Source organism: Papio anubis, chromosome 5 (genome assembly GCF_008728515.1).
Source record: "Papio anubis isolate 15944 chromosome 5, Panubis1.0, whole genome shotgun sequence".
Classification (NCBI taxonomy): domain Eukaryota; kingdom Metazoa; phylum Chordata; class Mammalia; order Primates; family Cercopithecidae; genus Papio; species Papio anubis.
The window spans coordinates 35,506,999-35,525,547 of NC_044980.1; the positions used below are offsets into that span (position 1 = coordinate 35,506,999).

At 44.2% G+C, this 18,549-nt stretch overlaps 1 long non-coding RNA gene across 1 annotated transcript; it reads left to right on the plus strand.

The window, feature by feature from the left end:
• The first annotated feature begins 1,418 nt into the window (after positions 1-1,418).
• On the plus strand, positions 1,419-12,168 carry LOC116274881. The gene is made up of 3 exons (XR_004183690.1): positions 1,419-2,306; positions 2,495-2,618; positions 8,736-12,168. It is a non-coding gene; the product is annotated as an uncharacterized LOC116274881 (long non-coding RNA).
• The last annotated feature ends 6,381 nt before the right edge of the window (positions 12,169-18,549 follow it).

Genomic DNA, 18,549 nt, shown 5'->3' on the forward strand with positions numbered 1-18,549 from the left:
AAGGATCCCGTGCAGCAAGGTAAAATCTTGGCAGAGCCAGCTGGGGGAGCCAGCCACAAGAAAATAAGTAAGGACATGCTCTCCTGCTCAACTCCAAGAACTGGAGCTGGAAACGGGAGGAGGTGAGCGGAGCACTTTGCTGTAGCAGACCGTACTTCCTTGTCCATGTCAGATTCAGATTTCTCACATGAATTGAATCATTTCCATGTTGGGATTAGAAAAGTGTGATGCCACCACGGGCCCTCCAAAAAAGTAACTTTCTGTCTGACGCTCAAATTAGGTAGATTTATCTCTGTGATTATTACCACTATTTGTGAAAAGAGCTAACTAAGATCTCAAGGGATGCCCAGAAACAGTCATTGTACTAGTGAACTGCTCTATTCATTAAGAACAACTTATGGATGACTACTTTTCATCATGCTTTTTAGTAAAAACTTGGCAGGCAATATCATGAAATCCCCAGATTGAAGTAGTATCTGGAGACTATAATCTGACCCTCTCTACCTGCAAGTGTCAGCCATCTAGAGGAAAGGCTCTTAAATTGGATCCATGGACCCCTAGGTCATCCACATGAAGAGTTCAATAGGTTCATCGCCCTTGAAGTTGTGGGGAAAGTTTTGTGATTTGCCTTTTTCTGGGGGTAAAATTCTTAATTTCCATCGGTTTCTGTAACAGATCTTACGACTAAAAAAAAAAAAAAAAATTTATAAATTGCTATGTTTGAATCATACATCCTAACTTTTGTGAAGGCATATATGGTATTTACATGACCAGTTTGGGAAAAGAAAGGCTGCTCACAGACTGAGGGAACCAAGCCCGGCCACCCTGAGCGGATCAATATTTTCCCCCTGCGAAATGTTCTGGGAAGTGCCACATAAAATCAATCCACTGCTAGGAAGTGTGCCCTTCTGCCAGGACCATTTTCCTCCCTTCTGCAGCCCACGCTAGGTTTCTAGGTTTCGGCCACCTCCACAGTGCAGACCTGAGAAACAGGTCATCGGGCTGTGGGAGGTCTGTGGAGAGGCCCTTATGGTCAAGGGAAGTGCCCCTCATCCAGAGTATGACAAAGAGGGTGGAGAAGCGGGCCTTAGATCCCTACAAGTGGTAGTCACAGATGTGCTCACAAATGGAACTATGAAAAATATTCAGGTTCACATTTTTTTGTTTTGTTTTGTTTTGTTTTGTTTTTACGATACAGGGTCTCACTCTGTGATTATGGCTCACGGCAGCCTCGAATTCCTGGGCTCAAGCGATCCTCAGCCTCCTGAGTATCTAGGACCATAGGCTCACACCACCACGCCCGGGCTAATTTTTATTTTTGTTTTTTGTAGAGACAGGATCTCGCTATGTTGCTCAGGCTGGTCTCAAACTCCTGGCCTCAAGCGATCCTTCTGCCTCAGCCTCCCAAAGTGCTGGGATTACAGGAGTGAGCCACTGCACCCAGCCTCAGGCTGACATTTTTTTTTAATGTTTCTTATAAGTAATCACATTTAACAAAACGTTTAAATCCTACCCTCAGAAGTTAGGGGTCTATGTCCTCCTGTATCCACATTCATCCTGGCACCACCACGGTCCCACCCAAGCAAGATTCTCCTTTTCAAGAGAAAAAAATCTCATTTTACCTCATTACACCTATAAGTAAAGGCATAGAAAAAAAAAGTAAAATCCTTGACTCATCATCTACACCGTGCTGAGAACAGAAGTGTTAGTTCTGTTAGCTGAAGGGGCCTGGAGGAAGCGTGGCGGGAAGGCTGGATCCCCGCTGCAGGGGCTGCGGGGCTGCGGGGCTGCGGCTGCCTGCGGGCCGGGCAGGGCCGAGCGCACGCCCTCCTTCCGGGTGGCCGCGGGCCCGAAGGCCCCGAAGACCCCGGGCTGCCATCAGTCAAGCGGCCTCCGCAGCAGCCGCGCTTCCCCTTCTCCCACCCGGGTGGTCCCAGAACTGGAGCAACAATGGCCAGCTCTGTGTGGCCGCGTCCTGGGGCCAGAGTAGTCTGGACGTGTCACGCCAAGGGTGGGCTCCGAATGAATACGCTGACAAAGTAAGAAGGAAGAGAGAGCGAGGGAGGTGATGGGCAGCGTCTGAGAGGGAAAGCGGGAGATGAGAAATCTATGGGATCCGCGAGGCGGCGTCCGGGGAGCGAGCCTCACAGTGGCCACCAGGGGGAGTCCGGAGCTCACCTTGGCCGCTTTCGCGGGGAGCCCCAAAGGATGCTGGGGCACTTCCTCTTAGAGATCTCACTGGGGTAACATCGAATTCCAAGTCTGCAGTGCGAAGAGGGAGCAATCTGTGAAAGCCATCAAGCCAGGTTTAAAATTCCTCAGTGCCCCCATGTCACTTTTCCCTCTGTTCACCCTGCTTCTTCAATAGCCTCCCCAGAGGACCCCCTTCCTTTCTCGGTATCCTGTTTTGTCTCCCTTGTGTCTCACCTCTCTTCTCTCCCATCTCCTCTTCTGGATTCTCATCTCCCCATTCTGTCACTTACATGTTTTGCAGCTACAGACAGGTACTCAGAAGGTGGCATGGTAACATTTCCCTGCAGGTCAGGCCTCATCGTGCCCACAAAACTGCTGCCTCAACCTTCAATTTTGAAACATTCACAGCATGCTGAATTCCTCATGTAAGTAGGGTTGTCTGATAAAATACAAGACACCCAGTTAAATCTGAATTTCAGGTAAATAACAATGTTTTAGTATAAGTATTAAATAACAATGTGGTGGTATCAGTATGCAAAATACTGCATGGGGCATGCTGTAATTTTATGTGTTAATCTGGCAACCCTCTAGACACGTGAAATGTGGAACTCAGAACAATTTATATTTGCTTCAATGAAACTGATATTATAGGTGAAAGAGGTTGCTTGGAGTGGGGGCATCTTCATTATAAAATCATCACCCCCATTTTGAATTTCTCTCTGAAAGCAAAAACATGCTTTAAAAAGCAATTTAGATCTAACATTTCCTACTATTAATTGCTCTGATGACATTATCACTTATGTGCTTGTAAATCTTGTGGCCACAGTTAAAAACCTTGATGAATCACCTTTAGGATTTCACAAAACTGTCTTGAATAAATTAAGCAATACCTCAGTTATCCATAGTTGAGATATTTAAGACTGACATCTGCTTTTGTTTTCTTCACTCTCCTATTTTCTTCTTTCCTTCTCTCACTCCTTACTTCTACCCTCCCCACTATCCCAACGTAAAATATTTTCTGTAATCCATTACAGAGCTGAAAAATTTGGCATTCACATATTGTTCTCCAAAGACGGACACATTTTTTTTTCATTTGGGGGTCATCTATTAGAAAAGCACCCATATTTTTTTCATATTGTGCTATTCAAACTTGATCATTTTCCAGTCTCTGAAAGTTGAGAATGAGGCATTTTTCAGTCTCTTCAGGGAACTCCAGCCTCCATGAATGGGAATCATTCCCACAAAAACCCCCTTTTTAAGCCAAGTCTGAAGGATGTGAAAAAGCAGGACCCAACTGACACTGCAGAAGGGGAACAAAATCAAATCATAAACTCTTTCCAATAATGGCATATGCAAAATCATGTAAAGACGGTAGTGAGTGTCCTGGATGATGGTGTCAGATGATAACTTTTTAACTTCTTTTCCAACTCTTTAACTTCAGAGGATCATAAGCCCTGGAAGCAGCCAGCCAGGAGCTTCCAGACATAGCTGTCACAGGGGAAAATAAAGACCATTTGGAAGTCAACTCAACCCTGCACAATGAACTGATGACTGGCCTCCCCTGGGGAGAACTCAGCACGCAAAGATTTTTGTCTGCAACACAAGCCTCTGAACGCTATAACCAAATTCCCCTGCCCTTGGCACTCCGGTGCCTCAGTGAGGCCTTCTTTCATTTAAGCCCATGAGGAGCTGTTAGCTAAAGAAGTGGAAAACAAACATGAGAAAGTCAGCAGGCATGTTAGAAGACTCACATGGCTAGACTAAAAATAGCTTTATGCTTCCTAAAACTTAAAGGTCTGCTTTAGAGCAGTGGTTGAACTCAAACTTCTACACAGGGGTGGGTTGAATCCACACCTGTTACACCTGAATTCTTAAGCAGTTTACAGCCCCTGGCTGGTCCACTCCCTGCACCTCCGCATCCTCATCTGTAGATTTGGGGATTGTATGAAACCTACCATCTCCAAACCAACTTTCATATCAAGTGTCTGTATATTGGAGGGGATGCTAGAGTTAAAACGCTCCTTAGTTAAATGGTCAACTGCCCTTCGCATATGATAGGTGAAACTTCAACTTCCCCATCGTAAATGGGTATCATAATACCTTCTTTATTATGGTGTAATGAGAATTAAATAGATAATAACTACATATAAAATTCTCAGCACAGTTCCTGGCACTCAGGGAGATTCTTAAGATGTTCACAACAACCTCGGCTCAGTAGGGAGGAAGAGGCACGGGGTGACGCTAGAGGAAGGGAGAATGGTTCCCGGCGCCATCTGGGCCTGCTGTGAGCTGGAAGGAACTCCCCGAGGAGGCCACAGACCTACATTGCCCGGGGGGGGGACGCTTTGCGGAGGTCGTCACCCCTGGAAACCGGCATCATGAGACACTGCCAGGCCTCTTCACGGAGGGGCCCGGGCCTCTGCGCCCGGGGCGGCCCGGCAGCGCCTGCTCGCCTCCGCACAGGCTTTTTGTCCCGCGGGCTCTCCCAGCGGCCCCGCGCTGCGTGGCGGTTTTGTGAAGGGCACAATCCGATGTTCTGAGGAGACCACCCAGCTTCCTCTCCCAGAGTCTCCCAGAGAACAAAACCGCCTCTCCGTGTGCCAGCGACCTCCCCTTCTGCCAGGCCCCCTCCCACTGGCCTCCTCCCTGCCCTGCCAAACGGGGACGGAGAGTCAATCGGCCCTGGCCGGGTGGGAACCCAGTTGATGGTGCGCTTATGAACTGTCCTGAGCGCGGGGACAAACTCTCTGTGCCTGGGCCGCTGCTGCCACCCTGCGGCCAAGACCTTTCTCTAGGCCCCGATGGCCCAGAGCAGCCCAGACCAGACCGCGTGCAAACAGGAACGCTTACAGCAGACTCCCCGCTGAGGGGCTCACGGAAGGCTGGAGAGCCAGGAAATAGTTCGGAAGTCTGAAGGAAAAAGGAACTCATGATCTGTGGTCACAGCACTGACTCTCAAAATGTGGTTCCACAACCAGTATCAGCATTCCCTGGGAACTTAGAAATGCACATTCTCAGAGACCACGCTAGACATACTGAATCATAAACTCAGAGGGTAGACCCCAGCAATCTATTTTTTGGTTTGGAGGAGTTTTTTAGAGATGGATCTTGCTGTGGTGCCCTGGCTGGAGTGCCGTAGTTATTCTCGGGCACAATCATAGCGCACTACAGCCTGGAAGTCCTGGGGCTCAAGTGATCCTCCTGCCAAAGCCTCCCAAGTAGCTGGGACTACAGGTGCATGCCACCTCACCCGGCCCAGTCGTCTGTCTTAACAAGCCGACCAGGGGATTCTGAGGCACACCCAAGTTTTAGAACCACTGGTCTAGACTCTAAAAAGAAATGGAAGTCAGAGTTGACAGAGCAGGACCCTAATCCTGACTTTACCTATGAGCTGTGTGACCTTGGGCAAGTTTCTTAACCTCTCCGTGCCTCCTCTGATTCCTGTCATGATGAAAACTATTCCTGATTTCCAGGATTGTTGAGGATTAGATCAGAAAGAAAGGTGAAGTCACTGACATATATACGTGCTTGATAAAAGGTGCTTGCTTCGGGTGTTATTATAATGGGGTCATAAATGTGCCCACATTAACACTAGAATGTACAGAGAAAACACAATTCCTCCTTTCATTTATTTAGCAGGTATTTATGTGATGCCCACTGTAATGAGCAATGTCGATAAAGCCCCTCCCTCCAGGGAAGTACATTTTAATATCTGTGTAATATAGTGTGCTATGGACTGAATTGTGTCCTCCCATCTTTCACCAACATTCATATGTCAAAGCCCTAACCCCCAATGTGACTATATTTGGAGATGGGGCTTATAGGGTTAAATGAGGTCACAAAGATGAGGTCCAAATCCGATAGGATTGGTGGCTTTCCAAGCTCTTTCCACAAGCACACACCAAGCAAAGGCCATGTGAGGACACAGTGAGAAGGCAGCTGTCTGCAAGTCAGGAAGAGGGCCCCACAAGAAATAAGTCATGCTTAGAGGGTCAGAGGGTCAGACAGAGGCATCCCAGTGAAAGCAACCCCGTAAACTGATGTATCTTCCTCTCCCCACACCTCTGCGAGGCAGTTCATCCAGCACGCTGCTTTTGAGCATCGATGTAGCTGAACTACACAAGCAGGATTACTCTATTCTTAAAGATTCTCAGTTGCTGGTTTTAGAACTTAATCCCCCTTCCACATTAGAAATGCCCCCCTTCAGTGATTATAAAGTTCTCCTACCACATATAATATAAAAACCTTCAAGTACAGAAGGGAAATATAGCCTGGGCTGGCACAGTGGCTCACACCTATAAACCCAGCAACTCGGGAGGCCAAGGCAGGAGGACTGCCTGAGCCAAGGAGTTTGAAGCCACAGTGAGCTATGATCGTGACACTGTACTCCAACCTGGGCCACAAAGCGAGACCTTGTCTCTAAAAAGAGAGTGAGAGAGAGGAAGGAAAGAAGGAAAAAAGGAAGGGGAGGAGGGAGGGAGAGAGGGAGGGAGGAAGGCTGTTGTGTAGCAGGTACCTCACAATGATCCTGTGAATAGACATAATTCTCTTCATTTTACACATGAAAATGTTGAGGTTCAGAAAATAAGTGACTTACTCACGGTAAAATCGCAGTTTGAGTCTCTCTCCAAATCCAAAGCAGGTGTTTTCCCCCTTAGACTGTTTTAACCATGGAAATTATGTCTGGTCAAGCACTGCAAGCCAAGAACTTCATCTGAAATATACTGTGGTATAATCTCCTAGGCCAGTGGTTTTCTTTTCTTTTCTTTCTTTTTTTTTTTTTTTTTTTTGAAACGGAGTCTCGCTCTGTTGCCGAGGCTAGAGTGCAGTGGCGCGATCTCGGCTCACTGCAACCTTCGCCTCCCGGGTTCACGCCATTCTCCTGCCTCAGCCTCCTGAGTAGCTGGGACTACGCACCTGCCACTACACCCAGCTAATTTTTTTGTATTTTTAGTAGAGACAGGGTTTCACTGTGTTAGCCAGGATGGTCTTGATCTCCTGACCTCGTGATCCGCCTGCCTCGGCCTCCCAAAGTGCTGGGATTACAGGCGTAAGCCACTGCACCCAGCCTAGGTCAGTGTTTTTCAAACTGTAGGCTGTCAGTTTAGAGGGTCCCAATTAGCATTTTTTAGTGAAAGAATAGAGCAGAATAGAACAGAAAATATCACATGTATTAAAGTATTGTTTCAGGAAATTTTTATTATAATTGTGCACATGTGTGTATAGGCTTCTAACTTGAGTAACTTCCATTTCATGAATAACAAGTGTAAAGCCACAGTTCCAAACTTTTTGTGATCAATAACGAATCACCAATCAATAATTTTTCCACCCCTTGAATTCAAGAGTTTGAGTGCCTTGCTGTTTCCAGAACTGATCACCTTCAAGGAGCTTTTATCTTCCAAATACAAATTGTTTCTTAGGAAGTGATGCTGTGGACTTGTATCTTAAAGAGCCAAGTGTTCTACCACCACACATTTCCAAATTCAGTTCTGCGTTCTGTAATATACGTTCTTCTGACCTAGCTCTCCAAAATCACCCCACACTGATGAATGTGAAGATGGGCACCACGACCAAGTTAAGCTTCTCTTAGATAACCATGCCTGCTGGTGCTGCTTGCCAAATGAATAAGCGTACCCTGGCACCTAGCTCTGTAAACAACCAAGTGGAGGAATCTCTTGTTAGCACTGACATCTGGTGGTCACTGAGAGGCCAGCACCCCAGCATCTTGAACTTAAAAAAAGTATCCACCTGGGAACCAGGACGAGGAATCAACTCCAGCAGAATTGATTCCTCATCCCCCTCCTCTCCTGGACCACCTGCCTTCTCCATGCAGCTGGACTCAGCAAGGTGGAGGGAAAGAGCAAGGTTTAGAGTCGGATGCAGCCAGGGTCCACAGCCTAACATGTGATCCTGGGTAAACAACCTAAACTCTGTGAGACTCAGCTGCAAAACTGGGATAAGAAAACAATCTACAGTGGGCATTGGGGTATCTTATTTAACTCTCAAACAACTTCTTTGATGTTAAGTTCCAGATACCTATTAAGCATCCAAATGTTGATTCCCTTCTTCCTTCTGTCATTTTATTTAAGGCATGCTCTATTCCTTCAAAGTCTAGAGTCCCACTTTCTTTCTATCTTTTTTTTTGGTCTGGCTTACTCCATTGAAATAATAGCTAATATTCATGAAGTGCTTACTGTGAGCCAGGTGTGTTTAAGAGAGGTACATCGTTAAAATCGAGCTATGTCAGCCTTCTGAAGTCAAGATTATCATCTTCCCTCTGTTTTATTGACGAAGAAAATGAGGTGGAGTGAGTTTAAGCAGGTTGCCGAAGGCCACAAGTCTTGGGACTAAATTTTTAAACCCAGCACTGTAGCTCCAGAAGGCACACTCTTAACCTTTGAGCTAAATTTGACTCTTTGCATTCTGTTGTAATAATAGCTAATGCTTATTGATTATTAAGTGCTGAGTTCTTATATATATTATCTCATCTAATCTTTACAAAAACCTATGAGATAGTTATTATCATTATCTTCATTCTACAGATGAAAACAACTGGAGTTAAATGATCCGCCTGAGGTCACGAAGTCAACAAATGGTGAAATTGGAATTCCAACTTGGATAGTTGGATTCTGTAGTCTTTGGCCTTAACCATCCTTCTCCTGGAGGGGATGCTGGAGTCATGTAGTTCCAGCCTCCCAGTGAGCCTGTGATCTTGAAGGCAGAGCAGTCTCTGCTGGTAGAAGGCACTTCCTTGCCAGATGGTTGATGACAGTGATAGTGATCTGGCTACACTGATGAGGCTAGTCCTGCCTTTGTGGCTACACAGTCCTGCAGTTTCAAGGAGAGTCAATAGAAAAGGCCTCAATGACTCTCAGGTGACTCTCAGCGGATTTCCTGTCCAATGTCTAAAGGCAAGGGACAATAATACTGACACTAAGAGAGCTCTCAATTCAATGTGTCATCCCTGACATGGATTCTTGTCATTCCCTTAATTTAAACTCTCCAGTGGCTTCTCATGGCTCCAGGATAAAGTATAAATTCCTGCGTGGAGTGTCAGGGCCTCTGATTACTGAACCCCTGCTTCCTTCTCCATCCTCATTTGCAGTCCTCGCCTCTGTTGGAAGGAAAGAGCCACAGAACGAACTTGCCCCCCATGGCACTGTGCTATCGTAACTCCAGGCCTTAGTTACATATGCTGGTCCTCACCTGGAAACGTCATCTCCCTACCCCAACTGTCCCCTCGCACCCCAAACCACTCAGTCCACCTCCTCGCTGACTCCAACTCCTACTTCACTGGAGACAGCAGATGCTTCAGGAAGCCTTTCCAGACCCCTCTTTGTTCCCCTTGGCCTCCCGGGTTACTGATATCATGGCAGAATGTGGTCTGTCTCCCACCAACTATATGCTTCTTTAGGGCAAAAAGTGGGTTTTTTTAAAAACCATTGTACCCCAGTGCCTGGCACAGAGTAAAAAATACATTTAAGTATATATATATATATATAAATTTAAATATATATATATACACACACATATATGTAAAATGGTGAATTTCAAATGACCATTGTTAGCATCTATTTGAGTGCTGCGCACTTCCCCTTCCATTCTTTCCCAGTACAGGTGTTATTGGCATTTTTGGTGAGACAATTCATAAGGTGGGATTGCCCTGAGAATTGCAGGCATTTGACATCCCTGAGTCCTAGACACCAGATGCTGGTAGGTCCCCACCCCTCTACCATCCCCATCAGGCTTTCTCATTTTCCACCTTTGCATCCTTGTTGCTGTGACAACCAAAAATACACCTTCACATATTTTTTAACGTCCTCGGAGAAGTACCTTCCTTAGAACCACTGTAGCTATAAGGTGTTTCTGATTCGGACGGAACATACTTTCCTTGAATCGGGCATTCACAATGTTTATGGAAAGTTTAATGCCATTGCTTCTGTATATTTCTTTATACATTCTGTATATTTATAATGCCATTGCTTCTGTATATTTCACCTCTAATGTCATTGCCTGTCATGTGTAAGTTCCAGGAGACCCTCTTGGGTGACAGTGAACTTGAGCTGTGTAGCAATGACATTATCATGATATGAGTCTGCCCATGATGGGGATAAAGAGTAAGGAGGGGAGAGGAACCCAGAAAGACAAAAATGTTAATCACATTGTCAGGGCACGGATGACAATAGTATTCACCTTTTCTACTTGACCAACTTAATGAAAACAGTAAAATTCTTTTGGGGGAATTCTCAGTATCCATTGTTAACATCCATTACACAAGCAGTAGACATCAGGTCTGGGTCAGGAGCAAATGGCTGACCTGAAGAGATGCCTTATGTGCTTTGAAGGTAGTGCTGGGAGGGCTTACAAGTTATGTTGAATATTTGACATTGCTGATACCCAGTTGTTTTGGGAAAGTAAAAATCCTTCCTTTGATTGACTGGTGGTCTCAGTTTTCTTCTCTACAATGGGGATTTTTTTCTTTAATGCTTCTGTTTCTAACTGGGTAGAGCAAGGAGAAACCTCAGGAATTTCAGAAATAAATGTACCATTCACCTTTCTATTTTGAAGGCTAAGTCAGGCCTTGTATCTTCATGAACAGTGTCAGGACATCAAAGTGTTAAGTATGGGACTCTGTTATGAAAAAGACCATGAAACTCTACCATCATTTCTTTTATACTTACAGGCACTGATCACTTTAATCAAAGATAAAACACCTTGTTTAAAACAATTAGCTTTGACGATACATGTATAAGCAGAACTTTAAATTGTAAATGTGTTCATTTTCTTCTTCCCTACTACACATATTAAATAATAGAGACAAGAAAAGTAGGTGGAAGATGATTCCAAGTAATTTTCGGGCATTGTTACAAAGTGAAGCTGGTGAGATTTTTGTCTTTTAGACAAATTCAAGGAAGCCCACAGAATAAATCTTCTTTCAGGAGTACATTTTCACTTAGCTGTCCTCTAAGTAGAAATGCATTACTCCTAGAAAGAAAAATGAAAGTTCTTCAACTGCCGAAGACAAAATGACAGATTTGGCTTCCAGCAATACATTCTTGACAGCTACTAGAGTTTCAGGAGAAGAAAACAAGAAAATTAAATTTGACAGAAATGAAGAGGGGGAAAAAAGAAGGAATTTTTTCCAGTTAGCATCTCAATGTCTTGGAGGGATTTTAGGGCAATTCAATAACAGACCACTTAGGCATCTCCCCCATGTTCCCCTATAGATGTGAATGTTATTTTAATGGAGCTGCCACCCTATAGACAACAGGTGGTATCTACACGTGAGTCCACGGACTGACTGCATGATGACTTGCTCAAGAGAACTAGAGAACAAACGGGAGCCACGACCCGCTTGGAAATGAATTGTACAGCTTTCCATCAGACTTCATTTCTGTAAACTTAAGAATATACTTCTGCAGAAATTTTGCAAAAGCCTGTGCTCAAGTTTGGGCTTCAGATTGAGGAGCTTGTTTTTTCCATGTTTGGACAGCAGTGTGATCCAATATGGCAGGAGCTATTAAAATGTAAATTAATATAACTATGTTATTTAAATCAATTACCTAAATTAATAGGTTGATTATATTTAACATGCAACTAAAAGGTCAGTTCTTCAGCCACACTAGCCATGTTTCAAGTGCTCAAAACCCACATGTGGCTAGTGGCTACCACATTGGACAGTGTGGATACAGAGCATTGCCATCATGGTGGAAGGTTTTATTCACTGAGTCATCTCTGAGCTCAGGACAGTTATGGACAGTGAAGGGTGGGAATTAGGAGTGAAGTGGCATAAAAGGAATAAGCTGGGGAGAAGAGGTTGCAGCGGACTTCTGTGAGCAATCAGAAGGCAATTTGAGTCAAGAAATAATTGCTAGCCTAGGCATGGTGGTTCATGCCTGTAATCCCAGCTCTTTGGGAGCCGAGGCAGGCCAATCACTGGATCTCGAGAGTTTGAGACCAGTCTGACCAACATGATGAAACCCTGTCTCTACCAAAAAATACAAAAAATTAGCCAGGTGTGGTAGCACATGCCTGTAGTCCCAGCAGCTACTCAAGAGACTGAGTGGGGAGGATCACTTGAACCCAAGAGGTGGAGGCTGCAGTGAGCCAAGATCGTGCCAAGGCACTCCAGCCTGGGCAATACAGCGAGATCCTGTATTTAAAAAAAAAAAAAAAAAGGAAAGAAAGAATTGCTAATTGCCAAGGCATAACCACAGAACCTGAGGGAAACAGAGAAGAATAAGAGATGTAGTCCCTGCCCTCAGGAAATTCAGAGTAGGACAAAAGAAACAGAAATACTCATTACAAAACCACTTTAATACAAGTTCCAGTGCCAAAAAGGACATCTCAGTAGAGAGTGATCGAGGAGCTCATGGAGTTATAAACAGGAATTAAAGATGAGATCATTAAATGGCTGAAGGATGGGTGAAAAAGGAGACCAAGGAGTAGGACAGGAGGAGAGGACTCCACAAGGGAGATGACAGGGATTGGAGGGAAATGCGGGGGTATAAGTGCTGGCAAACACAGGCTTGATGTGGAGCCAGGCAGGCAGAGGGTATAGATGCCCCAGGATTACCAAGGACCGCTTTTTATTCATCTCTCACCACTACGTTTGAAAGACACTTATTCTTATTACCGAAATGATGGAACAGACACGTGCTTTGGACTCAGAAAGTCTTGGGTTTTCACCCTAGCTCTACTACTATGTACCAGCTATGTGACCTTAGACAACTTACCTACCCTCTCTGAGCCTACCTTTTCTTCCTCATATACAGAACTGGGAAATGATAGCTATTTCTAAATATGGTCACGAGGATTAAATGATGTGTGTAAAAGTGCTTAACAGAGTGCCTAGCACATAGTAGATACTCAACAGGGTTAGTTTCCCTTCCCTTTCCTGAAGGCAGTGGCTATGTCTGCAGACTTTGGGGGCAGACTGCTTGGTTAAACTCCACTCCGCCTCTCATGCTGGCTGTGTGATAAGTGGGCATGTTGCGTTCCAACAGAGGCATTCCCAAGTGACAGGTGAGTGTGGACATGTTACAGCTTAAGCCTGAGCACATCACTGTTTGCAGCAGGAATGGGAACTATTGCCAAAATCACTTGGTAGGATTCCATTCACACTTCTTATGCTAAGGATAAATGTTTGCCAGTTAATCTCACAGTAACAATTTGAGAATGATGGGGAAAAAATCTTGAAGCAACCACTCAGAACAATTGGTGAGGGAGAGGAGGCATTCAATAGGGTTTTATTTACACTTGTATGGTCAGATCTATTGCAATCTGCACCCGTAGTAACACCTCACGGCACTCCCTATTGGTTTACACTTTTAGAACTTAATCATATACATGTTGGGTTTACGGTGTTATCTCCTCTATAACAGATCATCTGCTTCCTTTTCATTTATCTTATCTCCCAAGCCAGTATCCAATTTTCTTGAAGGCAGAAGCTGAGTATATGCTCTTTCTATCCCAGGTCATACCTAGCACAGTCTTGAACTTGTTGTAGAAAGGAGAAAAAGAGAAAGGAAGGAAAGAAAGGAGAAGCTTGTATTCGTGCTTGAAATCTGAAATAAATAGATATTTGATAATAAAATGGCCATACTGGGTAAGACTCACACGGTCCATTACAGTCTAACATTTGGTGTCAAGTGCTGTGTTGTGGCACAGTCTGGGCCATCTTCATGTCAATCTCAAATAATCAAGACTGTGTCTTGGAAACATGCTAGAAAAACCCTTTAAGGTTCTGCAGTCATTACTTGTTCTAAATTATTTTAAAGAGATACCATAAATCCTTTTGCTCATATTTTGTATGTTTTTTAAAATAGTATATGAATTCATTTTCTTGTAAAAGATTTGAAAAATAAGGAAATATAAAAGTAAACCATAGAAGTTGCCTTCACACTTTCATCTCACTCCCACTCCCCTGACAAGCCCTGTTAACTATTTATTGTGTTTCCCTGAAGTAATCTAACTCACTAGGTTCAAGTTAGATCCATGCATTCATTTCCTGTGGCTGCTGTAACAAATCATCATAAATTCAATGGCTTAAAGCAACAGAAATGTATTCCCTCACAGTTCTAGAGGCCAGAAGTCCAAAATCAGTATCACTGGGCCAAAATCAAGGTGTTAGCAGGGCCATTCTCCCTCCAGAGGCTCCAAAGGAGAATCTGTTCATTGCCCCTTCAGGCACTGGCGGCTGCTGACAATCCTTGGCTTTTGGCCACATCACTCCCCTCTCTGCCTCCACGGTCACATTGCCTTCCCCTCTCCTGCGTGTGTCAGATCTTCTGCTTCCTACTTAGAAGGATCGCACTGTGATGACAGGTAGGGCCCACTGGATAATTCAGGATCATCTCTCCACCTGGAGATTCTTCATTACACCTGCAAAGACACTTTTTCAGTATGTCATAACATTTACAGGTTCCAAGGGATTCGAATCTGGTATCTTCAGGGGCCATTATTCAGCCCACTCCAGTAATTTGTTTCATTTTTTGAAAAAACAGTGAAGTCTTCCTTCAAAAATTAATGACAATAGTAATAACAAAACTGCTGTCGAGACCATGTTCATGTTACTACAACTAGGAAAAGCTAATATTCTGATGAATCTCTAACATCCCTCACCACTTTCCTCTACTTAATTATACTCTCTTTAAGGTCATCTGAAAAGAGTGGGATGTTCTCAGGTAAATATGCAGGTAGTAATTTAAATTCAGTGCCTCAAGATAATGTTTTTAACCTTCCTTTCTGTCTTCCCTTTCACAAGGGTAACTTAACTCCCAGTGCTCCCAGCCCCTTCCATCCTGTTGCATCAGTTTCAACTATGGTTGTTCCAGCCTCATTGTCAGAGCACGTGATGAAAGATCATTAGCCTCTGATGCAAGGCTGTGCTCCCTCAGTGCCTGAATAAGTTGGCTCCGTGCCCCCATGTGGGAACCGGGCTGCCTGGCGGTGGACCATATGCCAGTCCCAGGAGCCCTAAAGATTCTGACTTCGAAAGCAATCTTCAGGGCTTTACCTGGGAAGCAGAAGAACTCTGGAGGACTCTGTACACAGGTGAGTTCACTAGGATCGTAAGCAAAGTGGAGGTAATGTACACTCCAGAAGGAAGAAAAACCAAAACAGAAACCCCAGCCTCCACTGACCAACCTTCCTCTCCTGATTTCCCAGTGAAAAGGTTGGATCTTCCAGAGACAACCTGGAAGTTCTTGCCTGGGGAATGTACAGTGTAGAGACTTGGCACTTTCATTTTCTCATGTAATTATGCATTGAAAATGATGCTTAATATTGAGCCGATAAGGAGAAGTTGAGTTCAAAACTTAACACCTTCCCACATCTTATGCCCTTACTCATCCTGGCTCCATCTCACCAGTATCTATCTTACTTTGGGGAAGAAGGAGTTAAATTTCAGTGTGAAACAACAGGTCCCAGAACTTTCATTTACCACCAGTAATTACTGCTCAGGGAAAGGATAAATAATAATAATAATAATAAAGCATAACTCCAATTCCCCATAATCTGCCTGCTAGTTATTTTCAAGTGGCCAACATGATATTTACAATATATTTTAAGTCAAGCATGAAAAAGTTAAGACTACCAATAAACTTTATTATTTGGAGTGCTGACAAAGAAAATAATAAAGCAATTAAACACCATGTCAGACCGGGTTCATTACACAAATATGCCCATCCTTCTGGAGGGCTGTTGGGTGGAATAAGTGAGGTAATGTATCTAGGGTGCTCTGCACAGTGCCTGGCAAGTGGTAAAGGCTTGATAAATAGCAGCTAGTGCTATTCTTAGCACAACAGTGGGGCCCACATGGAAACTCCACCCAGTAGTAGGCAAAGGGAGGAAAAGATATGAGAAAGAATGCACTGTAAGAGGTGAGGAGGGAAAGAAAGAGAAGAAGAAAAAGAGAGACCAACAATCAGGCAGACAAGTCTTACAAGTTTCCAGCAGGATCACTTCTACCCTGGATGCATAATCCAAAATGACCATTTTATCTGATTGTTAATGCCTCCGATTGAGCTAAAATTGTTATACTTTTTATTTATGTCACAAAACATTTTCCAACTGTGGAAATACAGTTAGCTCTATTTATTTTCTTTTCTTTACAAAAATGAAAGACTCAGGTGATGATTTTTTTTCCACTCTTCATCCCTGAGATTCATTTCTGGTTTTATGGTTTCATGGACCATTTACCTATCTGGAATATCTGGAAAGTGTGCCTGATTGGGTAAAACTTTCCTTTCCTGGTCGGCAACAAAGACCTCCCTTGATTGCCATAGTGAAATGAGTGAAATCTGCACCAACACGCCTGCCCTTTCAATGTGCTGGATTAAAATAAATTGATGACATTCATCACCAATCTTTTGCTGGAGAGAAGGACATTAATATTCTTGTGTGCTTATTTGTGTCCTGTATTGGTCCATGGAGAATTTGAAGAGCTTTTCAACAAGAACACATACAATACTATTATAAGTTAGAATAAAGAATCAGCAGCAACAGGGGCAAAATAAATAAAAATAGAAAGTTGAGACTGAGAAAAGCCCATTGTGACTGAAATTTAGCTGGAGAGAAGTATCGAGGCAGCCTGAGCAGCAACCTGGGAGCCAGGGCCCAGGAGGCCAACCTGGGGATTGGACAGAAGGAAACAGCAGGAGCCTCTGGAATCATCAGGAGGACTGCAGGGTGGAACACAGAGAGGGGAGGTTGAAAAGCCTGAGAGTCTGGACAGAGACAGCCAGTGAGCCAGAGATACCTAACTTTGGTCTTGTTATTGCAACTCAACTCCGCCCCTCATCCCCCTTTAGTGTGGCCCCAGGGAAATACAGATTACTAGTTTCCAGTCAAGAACTCATTGTGTAGGGAGCCTGAGATGCTGGTTAAAGGGAGATCCAGATGCTTTTGAGGTCAGATCAGCAAGTGGCAAAGGGAGTATCTGCAGGGTCCCCCGTGAGCAAAACCAGGAATTTCCTGGAGAAACAGAGTCTGCTCTAGCATGGCAACAAATGAAGGCTAAGCTTGCGGCATTCTATACCATGGGTCATGGCTCTGATACTCCTGGAATGGAAAATACTTAAATCGGATCTTACCAGTCATTCAGCAAGGTCACAAAAAAAGTCTCAGAAATACCCTCACGAGCAACAGCTTCCCAGTGAATCTGCCTGGATGAATTAACTGCACAATGTGCCCCCAGAGGAACTAGATGAAGAAGCCTGCAGCAGGCGGGTACTAGATATGAGGCAATCCATTTTGGAGGACATCTGCCAAAAGAATAATTTTCAATTTAGAATGGTTAATATTGAATCACTCTTTAAAAAAGAAAAACAATTAGCTAGTAGGACCACCTATGTGTGGTAGACCCCTCCTGGTCCCTACTATGAGGCTACAGATCAGCAAACTGGAGGGTTTGCATGTTTGCATTCTCCCGTCATCTGTAACCAGGCATCTGGGTGACTGCAAAGAAGTTTCCAATCATTAAAATATGTCTTTGCAAATAGGTGACAGTGGCAAGGCACAAATCACAAATTTATCCAATTTCTTAGCAATCTCTTCTTGCTTGGCTAACCCTACTTCTTACAGAAGTATGAATATACTATGTACCAGGCTTCCTATCACATCTGAATTAATAGCATAATGATTTTTGAGTGCTATGGACCTTCCAATTGCCACTTCTGATTAAAAAACTGTGCGGGAGGAATCCACCGGGGTACCTCTTCCCCAGTGTCCTTGTCCTTTATTATCTCAGGATAAGTAGAATAATGACCCCCCAAACATATCACATCCTAACCCCTGGAACCTATACATATGTTAGGTTACATGGCCAGAGGGGATTCAAGGTGAAAGTGAAATTAAGTGGTTAATCAACTGATTTTGAAATGGGACATTATCTGGGGTTTTCCCAGTGGGCCCAGAGTAATCACAGGGTCCTTAAAAGTGGAAGAGGGAGGCAGGAAAGTCAGAATCAGAGAGATAGCATTGCCAGAAAGACTCAACTAGCCTTTGCTGGCTTTGACGATGGCAGGAAGCCTCTAGAAATCAGAAAAGGCAAGAAAACAGATTCTCCCGTAGAGCCTCCAGAAAGGAACTCAGCTCCGCCAACACAGTGCTGATTTTAGCCCAATTTCTATTTTCTCACTGTAAAATAGTAAATTACACCTTACTAGTATGTTATTTCTCCCCAACTGCAACTCGTACATAACCGGAGAGTTCACCTCTCTCTCTTCCCAGATGGCAGTGGTTCTCCAACCTTGGCTGTGCAGCGAAATTCCTTGGGAATCTTTCAAAACACTGAATCCTGGGGCCCAGACCCAGAAAGTCTGGCTTAATTGTTCTGGAGACTGCCCCAAAATT